Here is a 14,318-nt window from a genome sequence, read left to right on the forward strand (position 1 = left end):
TCCAAAAGAAGGAATGAAATTGAACATAAAAGCCCTGCTACATTGTTATCCTGATTTTTTGCTATTGAAACTGAACTGGTCCCTCAATATCTGTTCTCCACTGTAATCAATTTTCTGCTGGTTAAGTAGCTTCCCGGAGGAAAGTTTGATGTGACCATCTGACTAAACTATGGCCAATGGAATATGAACAGAAGTGATAAGAGTGAAACATTTGTGTTCTTTCCTTAAAAAGGAGGACAAGACTGGGGCGCCTGGGTGGCTCAGTTGGTTAAGCGTCCGACTTCAACTCAGGTCACGATCTCGCGGTCCGTGAGTTCGAGCCCCGTGTCAGGCTCTGGGCTGACGGCTCAGAGCCTGGAGCCTGCTTCCGATTCTGTGTCTCCCTCTCTCTCTGCCCCTCCCCCGTTCATGCTCTGTCTCTCTCTGTCTCAAAAATAAATAAACGTTAAAAAAAAATTAGAAAAAAAAATTTAAAAAAAGGAGGACAAGACTGAAGGCCTGAAAGAGTATCAATACCGGAAAAGTCTGAGCCCCTGGACGGCTTTGCAGAAGACAATGATCATTTTAGCTTGGAAATCTAGATGAGAGCAAAATAAACTTTTATTTTGTTGAAATTTTAATTTTGTGCCCCTGTTACATGTAGCCGATCTTACATTCTAATTAGAGCAGTTCTTACACATAAAAGATAGGCTTTGGATATAAAAGAGCATTCAATGTTATACAGCAAATATTAATCACCTAATATGGGCTAGATTTTGTGGTAGGTGCGGAGCATTCTGGAACACACTGGTGAACAACATAAGCCTTCTCTTTATCTGCACAGTATACACAATCTTGAAGTATCACCTCCTTACACTAGCTCCCTCCACTTCTTCACCAAGCATTTACTCTCCAATTTCCTACAGTCAGACTCCCCTCTGTTTTCTTAAGCTTGCTCTTTTCAAAGCCACAAAAAATAAATTCAGCAGGGGCACCTGGGTGGCTTAGTTGGTTAAGCATCTGACTTTGGCTCAGGTCATGATCTCACAGTTCGTGGGTTCGACCCCCACATCGGGCTCTGTGCTGACAACTCAGAGCCTGGAGCCTGCTTTGGGTTCTGTGTCTCCCTCTCTCTCTCTATGCCCCTCCCCAACTTGTGCTCTGTTTCTGTCTCTCTCTCTAAAATAAATAAACACTTAAAAATTTTTAAAAAGAAGATTCAGCAATGTTCTTCTTCCATCAATGGCAGAACAGCTTCTATCAGACAGATTCTTCCACCAACAAGAACCACAGATTTTGAAAGACACTGGAGAGAGGCCACGAATGGGCAGAAACCGGAGAGGAAGCATTACAGGAAAGAAGGACATGTTACAAGGCAGGTTTCCTTTTGCCTGAGGTCAAGATCTCATCAAAGATACCAAGTGAGTAAAACTCATAAAGAAACCAACATGCAACAGCCTTGAAAAGCCAGAGGAAGAGTTCAAGTCAATACCATCAGTTAGAAAGATAAAGGAGAGGACATTCTAGAATAAAGACAGCCACAAAATGAAGAAAAATATTCTGCTTATAAATGCTGCCAAGGGGCACCTGGGTGTCTCAGTTGGTTGAGCGTCCAACTTCAGCTCAGGTCATGATCTCACAGTTCATGGGTTCAACCCCTTCATCAGGCTCTGTGCTGACTGCTCAGAGCCTGGAGTCTGCTTCAGATTCTGTATCTCCCTCTCTCTCTGCCCCTCCCCCACTCTCACTCTGTCCGTCTCACAAAACTACATAAAAATTTAAAAAATTAATTAAAATAAATGCTGCCAAAATGTCTGGATGACCCCTGAGGGGTGTGTGTGTGTGTGTGTGTGTGTGTGTGTGTGTCTCCAAGCAGCTAGCTAAGTCCAAGGGGGCTGAGCAGAGATTTAACCTGTGGCCCTCCACAAGGAGAAAGAAATTGAGAGATAATAAGAATATGTAACAAAATTTAGCAGGATGCTGCTAAAGCAGAAACACAAGGAAATGCTTCGCTTTAATTTTTTTTAATGTTTATTTATTTTTGAGAGAGAAAGAGAGAGAGACAGAGCATGGGTGGGGGAGGGGCAGAGAGAGAGAGGGAGACACAGAATCTGAAGCAGGCTCCAGGCTCCAAGCTGTCAGCACAGAGCTCAACACAGGGCTCAAACCCACAAATTGTGAGATTATGACCTGAGCTGAAGTCCAACACTTAGCTGACTGAGCCGCCCAGATGCCCCTGAAATGCATAGCTTTAAATATTTATGCTAGAGAGTAAAAAGATCTAAAATCTCAATATTCTAAAATTCAACCTAAAACTGCCAGTAAAAGAAGGGAAAGCATTAAAATTGAAAACAATAAAACAGGGAAAAAATGACATTAAGTATTTAGGTTTTGAAAAATCAAGAAAATCTGAAGCTAGCTAATCAAGAAAAAAAGAGATAAACACAAATTAATATCAGGATCATAAGAGAGTATATTACTACAAACCCTACAGATATTATGAGAATGACAAGAGAATACTGAGAACACTTTTGCTGATAAATTTAACAATTTAGGTTAAATGGACACATTTCTTGAAACATACAATTTATCAAAACTGATACAAGACGAAATAGAAAATCCAAATAGCCCAATTATCTATTAAATAAATTGATTTCATTTTCAATAATCTGACAGGTAAAGCTTCAGGCCCAGATGATGACGTTGATGAATTAATCAAGCACTCAAGGTAAAAATCATACCATCCTCCATAAACCCTATCATAACATAGAGAAATAAGAAATACACCCCAATTTGTTTTATGAGGGCATCACAACCGAGATACCAAAACATGAGAAACCTATTAAAAGAAATAAAGAAAGAAAAAAACTTTTTAGCAAATGAAAGTCAGCAATATATTTTAAACATTTAATAGATTATGTTAGGTTTATAATAAGAATTCAAGGTTGATTTAATGTTTGCGAATCAATCAAGGCTCCATATTCATACAAGTAAATGTAAAATCAAGTGTTTATTTAAATAAATTCACAAAAACACTTGACAAAATCTAACACCAATTAATGTTAAAACACATCAAATTAGGATTTGAAGGTTTCTCAATCTGAAAAGGGTCATATGCAAACAAAACAAAACAAAACAACCTAAAGCCCACTCCATACTAAATGCTATTGTATTCACTGCTTCTCTCCCAAGATGAGAACAAGGCAAAGTATTCACTCTTATGTTCTGTATTTCACATTACTAGGATCCTAGACATTGTAACGAGTCAAGAAAAACAAAGGCAAAAATGTTAGGAAGGAAGGAAGGAAGGAAGGAAGGAAGGAAGGAAGGAAGGAAGGAAGGAAAAACTGTTTCTGCTCATAGGTGGCAGGCATGACTTTTTAAATAAGAGACACTAAGAAATCTACAAGCAACTTTCATAACCAATAAGTAAATATATCAATATCACAGGAGAAAAGCTCCACACACACAAATCAATGGTAGTTTTATAAACCAGAAATGAACAATTGAAAACTTGATTTAAAAATCAATTCAATTTATAATAGCTTCAGAAATTATAAAATAGTCCAGCATGAATTTAATAAGAGATGTGCAGGAGCTCTATGCTGAAAAGTACTAAAAGTAATGAAAAAAGGTCTAAGTGAATAGAGATGTCCGCGGACTGGATGACCTAATATTGTTAAGATATTAATTTTCTCAAAATCGATCTGTAAGATTCAATTTAATCACAGTCTAAATTCCAGCAGGCATTTATGTAAGATTTCTTGAGCTGAATCTGAAATTTACGTGAAAATGCAAAAGACCTAGAATAGCCAAAGGAATCTTCAACAACAACAACAAAGTTAGAGGAGGTAGCATACCTGATTCCAAGGTCATGTGATATTGGCAAAAGAACAGACATTAGATTGATGAAGCAGATTCTAAAGTCCAGACTGCACTCAAACATGTTTGGTCAACTGATATCCATTCAAGGCGCCAAGGTAATTCAGCAGGAAACAATACTCCTTTTGACAAATGGCTCAAAAACAACATGATATCCGCTCTGTAAAATAAGAATTTTGATCTCTACTTCATAGCCTACAACAAAATTTCATCTGAGTTTCATAATAGACCAAAACATAAAATTTAAAGAAAGCTACAAAGTGGACAGAAGAAAAACTTGTAGGGGAATATTCTGTGACTTGAGGGTAAGCAATATTTTCGTAGACAGGCACAGATAGCAATAGCCATAAAAGAAACAAGGACCAACTACACTTCATCAATATTTGAGCACTGGGTGTTGTATGGAAACCAATTTGACAATAAATTTCATATTAAAATTAAATTAAATTAAGTTTAAAAAAGACCAGTAGCCTATAAGAAAGAAATGTGGACAGTTATTTTTATCTTACAAAAAAGTAAATATTTATTTTCCCCACAAATCTAAAGATCTCTAGCCCCAATGTTTTGCCATGAGAAAGAATATGGGAAGAAGGGTATTATAATAATAAAAATAATGCGTTTTTTCTTCTAAAAATATTTGAAATTCTTTATTATAAATGAACTCAATGAATAAAATAAATGGGCAAGCTATAGAATAGAAAAAATGTGTAATAAAATGTAGTAAGAATTCCTACTGTTCAAAAGCAAAAATAAATAAAATAATCCAATGAAAAAGAAACAAACTTTGAACAAACACTTCACAAATGAAGGCATATGGATGGTCAGTAAGACCGGGGGGAAAAAAAGCCCAACATCGTTAGTTATCATATCAATATCCATCAATATCCTATCAATGAAATTAAAGTCCCAGTGTGACTGAACTTCACACCCATCAGAATGGCCAAAATTAAAAGGGCTAACCACACAAACCACTGGTAAGGATGAGAAGCAACAGGAAACATCATGCATAGTTTATAGGCGAGTGGAAGGGGAAACTGCTTAGAAAAATGGACTGACATTTTCTGCTGAAACTTGGAAAACACTGAACATTCCACTCCGGGGTTTATTTACATGAGAAAGAAAAGCATATGTCCACAAAAAGATTATGTGTGAATATTCCTTAAGAGTTTATTCATAATGATCAAAACCTGGAAACAACCCCTAAGGCCCATCACCAGGGAAAGCGCTAACCACATTCTAATATTTCCCCACAATGGAGTACTATTCAAAAGTAAACAAGAGTAGAGGGAAATCTCAACAAAAAGTAAGCTGAATAAAAGAAGCCCTACCCAAAATAGAATGGGCTTTATCATTTCATTCTTTGGGTCCAGGCCAGGCAAAACTACAGTACATTAAAATCAGCACAATATTTAAAAAAAAATTTTTTTAATGTTTTATTTATTTTTGAGAAAGAGACAGAGTGCGAGCAGGGGAGGGGCAGAGAGAGAGGGAGACACAGAATCTGAAGCAAGTTCCAGCCTCCGAGCTGTCAGCACAGAGTCCGACACGGGGCTCGAACCCAAGAACTGTGAGATCATGACCTGAGCTGAAGTCAGATGCTCAAACAACCAAGCCACCCAGGCGCCCCAAAATCATCACAGTATGGAAGGAGAAGAACAAGGTTGGAGGGCGGACGCTTTCCAAAGTCAAGACTCACTGTGAAGGTGTGGCGATCGGTGTGGCACCGACAAAAGAATAGACGGAGAGGTCAATGGAACAGAAGAGAAAGCCGGAAATAGACCCACATAAATACGGTCAGCTCATCTTTGAGAAAGGAACAAAGGCAAAACAATGTGGCAAAAACAGGCTTTGAAACCGATAGTGCTGGAATGATTGGACATCCTCATACAAAACCTCGAGTGACAATACCAACAAACTGAATCTAGACAGGCTGTCTGTCCACCCTTCACCCACAAAAAAATTAACTCACAATGGATCCTAGACCTAGAAATGAAACACCAAAAAATAGAACGGGAAGGTCACCCGGGAAAAGACCAGGATAACCTTGGGTGTGGTTACTTTTTAGTTACACACCAAAGGTGAACTCCATGGAAGAATTGATAAGGTAAGTGGCGTTGAAGTTAACAACTTCTGCAGAAGAGGGGGGCCTGGGAGGCTCAGGCGGTTAAGCATCCACCTTTTGATTTCGGCTCAGGTCATGATCTCGCAGTTCATGAGTTCCAGTCCCACATCCGGCTCTGCAATCACTGCTCAGAACCTCCTTCAGATCCTCTGTCTCCCTCTTCCTGCCCCTTTCCCGCTGGTGCGAGCATGTGCTCTCCATCTCTCTAAAATAAATGAGAACGTTTAAAAAAATTTTTAAAAACTTCTGCAAAAGAAAGCATCAGGAGAATGAGAAGACAAACCAGACTAGAAGAAAATACTTGAAAAGACATCTGATTAAGGTACGTAAAGAATCCTTACCCTCTAACAATAAGAAAACAAACAACTTGGTTACAGAACGGGCGAGAGGCCTGAACAGACACTTAACCAAAGAAAATACACAGTCGGCAAGTAAGCATGTCACAAGACGCTACCCGTCATCTGTCCATGAGGGGACTGAAAATTAAAACAACAAGACAGCACTACGCACCTATTAGAACGGCCGAAACCCAGAACACCGACAACGGCAAACACTGGGAGGATGCTGAACAGCCGGAACCCTCACTCATGGCTGGTGGGATGCGCCATGGTGCGGCCACTGTGGGAGACAGGTGGTTTCTTTCAGGCCTAAACATGCTCTTACCATACGACCCGGCAATCACACTCCTTGGTATTTACTCCGAGGAGTTGAAACCCTGGGTCCGCACAAAAACTGGCACATGGATGTTGATGGCAGCTTCATTCATAATCTCCCAACTTGGAAGCAACCAAGATGTGCTTCGGCAGGTGACAGATAAACGGTGGTCCATCCAGACAATGGAATATGATTCAGCACTGAAAGGAAATGAGTTACCAAGCCATGAAAAGATAGGGAGGAACATTAAAGGCATGTCACTAAGTGAAAGAAGGCAACCTGAAAAGGCCACCTCCTATATGATTCTAACTCTATGACATCCTGGAAAAGGCAAAACTATAGTGACAGTAGAAAGATGGGTTTGCCAGGGTTTGGGGGGAGGAGGGATGAAGAGGCAGAGGACAGGAGGTTTCACACAAGCAGTGAAACTGTTCTGCGTGATTCTGGGATGGTACACACGTGTCATGACGCACGTGTCTTGGTCCCCTGCCTGGCCCTCGTCCCCTCACTTACTGGTCCAGCCACACTGGGCTCCTGCCTGGGCCACACCCCCCCACCCACTAAGATCCTCTCTCAGAAGCACCAGCCTTGAAGCTCTCTCTGCTAAGAGTACTCCTGTGGCTCAAACGGTGAGCTCCCTAGACTCCCTACACTCCACCCCTCTTCACCTTTCCCTTCTTCATTCTACAAAACATCTCATTGCTCTGGGTTCTCCCAGAAGCAGACACCAGGAAGGGATTGAGCAAGCAGGGATTTCTTAGGACGTATGTCTGTGGAAGGAACCAGTGGCAGCCCCCAAAAGGTGGGGACAGAGGCAGAACCCCGAGCCGGTCTGACCAGGTGGAGGGGAGCAAGGGGAAGGCGGGAGGAGTCCCAGTGGCCTGGAGTTCTCCGGCAGTTTCAGCAGAGCTGCTGGAGAGTCTGTGAGCCAAAGCGGGCCAAGGAGGGAGTCCCTCGTCTCCCAGCAACGGGGTCTGTGTTAGGAGCCCCACGGCACTCGGCCCTCGGAGGGGAGCAGCCCACAGGCAGCGTGACCTGGGACCAGATGCAGGGATGGATTTCAGAGCACGCGGCAGGGGGACGCTGGTCAGTCAGTCTTCTTCCAACAAAAGGAGTGTCGGGGAGGAGCGTGTCCAGGCAGCCTCTGAGCCGGACATTTCAAACGTATTCCTGCCGGAGCTGCTGGCATCCGCTCTGGACAGAAGCCCTCTTGTTTGCTCTCTAATCCCAGCACCTAGAAAATGCCGGACGCATGATAGACGCTCACTTAAATTTCCTGCATGAATGAATGAATGAATGAATGAACGAATGAACCCAGGAAAGCTTTCGTTCTCACTTCTTCTGGATCTACCGAACTCCCTGTACCCCTTCCCTTGTCACACAGAGCTTCACCAACTTGTGTGCGGGTATCCAGGGGCTGGGCCCCGGCCACGTGTACTAGCTGCATCATGGTAGCAAACACCACTGGAGAGTGAACACAGGTCTCCTTGATAAATCTCTGCCTGCCCTCGTTTGGGCCCTCATGACACCTGTGTGAGCAGAAGCAGGTCGAGGTTGTTCACTGTGCAAGCGGAGAGGGGAGAATAGAGTTGTTGATCGCTCCCTGAATGCCACGGCATACACAACTTACCCAACGTAACCCATCCAGTCTCAAGGTACTAATCTCCCTCCATCCTTCACCCCATTCAACAGATGGGTCAGCTGACCCCTAGGGAGTGACAGAGCCAGAGCTCATGAGCCTTTCCATGGCCAGGCACAGACCCCCAGGGCCCCTTCTCTGGGGCTTTCTCCAGCACCCACCAGGGAAGCATCTCCACAGGGACGTACCTGCGTATCTCACACCGGCCGTAACACTCACCCGTGAGCCGTTTTCCTCCCTCGGCCGCTCATTTCCCTTGAACTGCAAAATGGCAAAGGTACGCGAGTGAACAGGTTAATATTAGGACAGCGCCTTGAAATTCCAAGACGAGAGCCGCCCAGAAAGCCCGGCTATGATTATTCATTATTATTAATAATAAAGTCAAAGGAAGTAGAGTTGAGGTGCCCGTGCCTTGCAGATTGATGGATCACCACACCCTCTGCGATTTGCTAATGCCATTACATTTACAGCTTAATCTTCCTGTAACCATTTTTCAATAATCAGGGAAGCTAAATTAAGTGAAATGCAAAGTCCTCGCTATTAAGCACAGTGTCTTGCTTACCCTGCTTTTACCCAAGGGTATCGACTGGAGTGAGCAAATTCTAAGCTGCCTCTTTGTTGCTCAGGCTGCATTTCTTTATGATGCCACAACCTTGACGTTTCTTCTCCCCAAATACAAATTTTGACCACATTGGGGCAAGCTCATGTATTCTGAAATTGACCCACCATTAGTAACAGGAGAACCATGCCCCTCAGGGGGAGGGGGGGAGTCCTCACCTTAAGTTAATGCTGACTGGGGCGCCTGGGTGGCTTAGTCAGTTGAGCGTCCGACTTCGGCTCAGGTCACGATCTCGCGGTTTGTGGGTTCGAGCCCCGCGTCGGGCTCTGTGCTGACAGCTTAGAGCCTGGAGCTGCTTCAGATTCTGTGTCTCCCTCTCTCTCTGCCCTTCCCCTGCTTGCTCTCTCTCTCTCAAAATAAATAAACATTAAAAAATTAAAAAAAAAAAAAAAAAGAGGGGCACCTGGGTGGCTCAGTCGGTTTCAGCTCAGGTCATGATATTGCAGTTTGTGTGTTCGAGCCCACATCGGGCTCTGCACTGATAGCTCGGATCCTGGAGCCTGCTTTGGATTCTCCCTCTCTCTCTCTGCCCCTCTCCTCTCTCTCTCTCTCTCTCTCTCAAAAATAAATAAACATTAAAAAAATTAAATAAAGGATAACACACTTGAGATTTGTTTGGGATTATCTTACTTCCGCACAAACTTTGAGCAGGGGAGAGAAAAGGCGGGCAATACCTCACACACATCTGTGGTTGCCATAAGCAATGTCTTAAAGATAGCGCCATACAAAGAATGCAGAGATAAATCAAGGAGGCTTACGAGCTACACATCAGAAACTGTAGCACCATCTGCTTTAAGTAACATTTATTTTCCCAGAAAAAAAAAATATGTTCTAAAACTGAATAATGTCCATGTAGTCTAAATATTTGCTCTCCACAAGCATCCTGGGAACGATATGCAAAAGTTCCTGGAACTAGAAGGCATTACAAAATATTGAAATGGAAAGAAACAAAGTTATTTTACTATGCAATGTGTTCAATTGCTATGTAAATGTGGGAGCATTATTATTTATTGCTTTTTCAGCTCTGACAGTTGGAAATATTGCAGAAGCAAAAGACATCTGTTGAGTGTAGCACGAGTATCTACAAAATAGCGATCAGGGCTGAATGGTGTTATTTCTGGACCCCTGGGTGCAGGTGTGAAGTCACAGCGAGAAACAAATTGCACTGAGCTCTTTGCAGCCACTTACTTGGTATAAGGAAAACACTGCAAGAGGGCGTTTGGGGATGTGATGCACCCGCCCCGGCTGACGCTGGGGTTCCGTTTCCCCTGATCTGATTCAGAAGGTCAGACTTGGTCCATTGACGAAGCCATCGCACAGGCACCGTTCAGGACGGTGGCAAACAGCAGAGGCTTTGGAACGGACAGACCTGGGCGCACACCTCCGCTCTGAGACTCTGGCTGTGGGGCTCTGGACAAGTTGTATGACTTCACTTGGCCCCAGTCTTCATCTGTAAAATGGGAATAATAATACCTCCCGTGCCTACGGTTCTTACGAGAATGGACTTACCTCATATACACCAAATGCTTTAGGTGCTGGTTACCGGGACCCCTCTGACCTCTCCCTGCCTCCGCGGCTGAAGTCACGGTTCTACTAGGGTCCTTCAGGGCCTAAATAAAAGTGCATCTGAGACGTCTTTGCTAGCACGCTTTTAAATTGTATTGACACGTGGTACAGAGCATGGGGGAGAGATAGGATTCATTAGCTTGTGGCTGGGACTTCTGAATTTTATCGCTCAGTGTCTCTGGTCCTATCATCTGGTGGCCTTGTTTTATCCTTTGATATTTCAAATCTGTCAGGAGCCCTGGCACCGAGCCCCAAGCACCAGACCTGAAATATTCCCCCAAAATGCCTTCCCACCTTTTCAAGCTCACTCAGAACACCTGACAGTGAGCAGACTTTCATGAGCATCAAGAGAACATCCTTATGCACCTGCCTGACCGCTCAAAACCATTCCTGCCGTCCCTTTTCCAAGACTGCGAGAAAGCTTTCTGCTTGCCAAGAATTCATCACAAGATTTTTAATAAATCGGATTTCTCTCTAACAAATATCTACCATGCCTCAACACTTAGAAAATATTTATTTCGGAAATGCTCCTATTAGGAAATTCTTACTATGTACCCAGCTTGGTGTTTTTATTGTTTAGATTCCTGTTATCATTGTTACAGACACTTTGGTGATGATCCCTAGAAGTAGGCCAGTTAGCACACTGGTCACTTAACTGATCAGTGATGTGGTAGGGTCCCCTCCCTCCCTAAGGAGAGAAAAGCAAGAAAAGAGAGAAAAGCAGAAAAAAAAAAAAAAAAACCCTCAAGGTAACCTGTCTATGCACCTATGTGACAACACCCCTCATGACCTTGTAAACTGAGACCACTTAATCAGACTGCATGCTGTCTGTGTTACCATATGTGGGAGACAAAAAAAAAATAGAAAATATATTTTAAAAAAACTATGCCACATGACGTTCAGCCCTCAGCTCTTTGGGTACGAACCCCACTGAGTGGTGCCGGGACAAATAAAGTTGCTTCCTGGCAAAAAAAAGAGCCTCAGTGTCATGACTCTCTGTGCGAGACTCCTGCTACAGTGAAGTGTGTGGTTCTTAAGGCCCTGGTCCCGAGGAATAGCATTTTTTTTCTCTCGTGGTTTCTTGATTGAAAATAAGAATAGAATCACCCAGGTATGAGATGCTTAATACCATGTTCAAGTTCTGGAGAAAACCTCAGCACACATTAAAAAGCACAATTTTGCCTAACTATTCCTTTTCTCCCTTAGATTAAATAGTGCTTGTCAGCTTAAGGGCTCTCGAGGTGGGCATTTGAGCCCAGCCCTGACAAGCAACATCCCCAGGGTGTCATAGGACACTGTGGGACACTGGCCAGAGAGCAGGAGGACAGCAGATGTGTTCCTCCCTTAACCATCTGCAAGCTGGAGGTGGCCGCAGAGAGAGAACCAAAGCAAGAGGCCTGGGCCCTGCAGCACATCCCCCACCCGGTGGGAGCAGCCGAGCACAGGGCAGGAGAGTGTCTCTGCAGCAGAGGGCACAGAGGGAGGGTTCCAGATGTTTCTGGGGCTATAAGGAAAAAAGGCTGATGATAACATCAAGAAGGCGGAGAAAGGGCTGCTGTTTCAGAAAGACCAGTGCCCAAAGAGGGCCCTTAGGGACGTGGGCTCGTGGAGGAGGGGAGGTGAGACAGGCAGGTGCCTGTGGCAGGGAAGGTTCCAGGGCACAGCAGCCTGTTTGTTCAGAGGGAGTGAGCCTCCCGTTCCTCCCCACAGGAAGAAAAAGATCCTGTTGGGGCAACGTGACACGTCTCAAGGTAGAAACAAGAAGAGAGGGGGCGCCTGGGTGGCTCAGTCAGTTCAGTGTCCGACTTGGGCTCAGGTCATGATCTCGCGTTTCGTGGGTTTGAGCCCCGCATGGGGCTCTGTGCTGACAGCTTGGAGCCTGGAGCCTGCTTCGGATTCTGTGTCTCCCTCTCTCTCTCTGCCCCTCCCCTGCTCACACTCTGTCTCTCCGTCTCAAAAAAATAAATAAATGTAAATAATAATAATAATAAAGAAACAAGAGAGATAGACTGGAAACAGACAAAATTAGGGGAGAAGGGGGAAATGCTGGGAACACGCAGGACACAAGGCTCCGGTAGATTGAGATGAGGAAGGCGGGCTTGGCGGGGGATGTGCAGGGACAGAGGAGGGAGAGAGGCAGGCGAGGCTGTCCGGCTGCAAGGGAAGGGCAGGAGGGGAGAACACAGAGCCCTGGCAAGCAGACAGGGTGGGGCTCTGACAGGGCCCACAGAAGGCTGGATGAGAAGGAAATGGCAAACCAGAGGCAGAGTCAAGGCAGATCGATGGCGATACAGTCGGGCGCTCTGAGCTCTGAGGGAGCTCATCCAGCGAGGCAGGGAACGCTCCCGGTGGGACACCTGCGGCCACTCTTCACGAAGAAGTTGGTGCAGGTAGGGCCTCAAGCATGCACTTGTCTACACAGTATCACTGGCTCAGCTGGGCGACCACAGCCAGCTTCCACCTGCCTCCTGTGCGGGAATCGTGGGTGGAGCGGGCTCTGAACACTGTTTCCAGGGCAGGGCCCCCCTCCCCTGCCCAGACAAACCCTGTATCCAGACGAGCAGCTGTAACACCACTCACTTTTGCTCTAGTGGTGGAAAACCCAAACACGGGCGGAGCTTGCGTTCCCAGAAGCAATGGTACCAGGCCGCCGTTGGCAGCCACTTGGAGGAAATGTGTGACCTTGTCGTGTACTTTATTTAACACTTCCTTGCTTCCGGATTCTCTCACTCCTCTCCTGAAGAGTTTATATGTTCCGGTTCCTTGAGGACCTCCCACGGGCCAGACTCCATGTAAAGGGAAACGAGACAAAGTATCAGGAACGAGGCAGCATTCGCTCTGGGCTCTGCAAGTTGGCAAGTTTGCAGGCCGCTAGGGAAGCCCCGGCCAACCCCACACTGTCGCCACTGCTCTCCTCTCCTGCAACAACCATCAGGGACCGTGAGCCCCCTCCCCTGGGTCAGACCAGAGGAAACGGAAGCAGGAAAGCCCTACCTCCACCAGCTCCAGGGTTTTGGTGACAGTGTTAGCAATTCAGAGAACACACGTTGGCCAAAACAAACATCACCGTAAGGAGAGGTGGTAAGGTTCAGACTGACGACAAAACATAGGGCGGCTGCCAAGGGGGAGGTTGACAAGATCTGTGTTGCAACTAATGCCCCCACCCAGTGCGGAGGCAGAGGCAGGGGGCAGGGGGCAAGCAGCCGTGGCGGACGCCCCAGAGGCGGGAGGGGGGACCTGAGAAAGAAAGAAGGGATCCAGGTGTGCCCAGGACAAAGACTCCTGAGGGTTTTGCTGGTTTCCCGTTGAGAGGGTCTCGAGAGGAAGAGAGAAAGAGAGGGAGAGGGAGAGGGGTTGGACGTCAGTGACCGAGGCCCCTCCGTGGACCTCCCTCTGTCTGGGTGTATCACTCGGCCTCCCTCCCAGGCAGCGTTTGATAAACATCAGTGCACGAGTTCTACAGTGAGACCCTGCCCCACGCCGTGACTTAGTTTGTCTCTGCCTGGCAAGAGTCATCGCACAGGTTGCTTGAGGATTGAGATTAAATACTCAGTCCACACCAGGCGCTATGCCAGACGGTCACGAAAGGGTGGCTATTTTCTCCTTCTCTTTCATCTTCCCGTACTGCTCCCTCCGGCATAAAGAGCCCCCTCAGGGACTGTTAGTCAGGTCTGTGGAGCCGTGAAACCCTTCTCCCAATTTCGGCAAGGCCCGCTTGGCCGGGATGGATCGGCCAGGCCAGCAGCCCTGTGTTTCCGCGACGAGGCTCACTCCTTTCTTCCAGGTCCGCGTGTAACACTTGAACAACGTTCTCTCGTGTGGACATCAGGATAGCCTGTGACTAGGGCGGGCTTCGT

Source organism: Lynx canadensis, chromosome C1, assembly GCF_007474595.2.
Source record: "Lynx canadensis isolate LIC74 chromosome C1, mLynCan4.pri.v2, whole genome shotgun sequence".
Taxonomy (NCBI): domain Eukaryota; kingdom Metazoa; phylum Chordata; class Mammalia; order Carnivora; family Felidae; genus Lynx; species Lynx canadensis.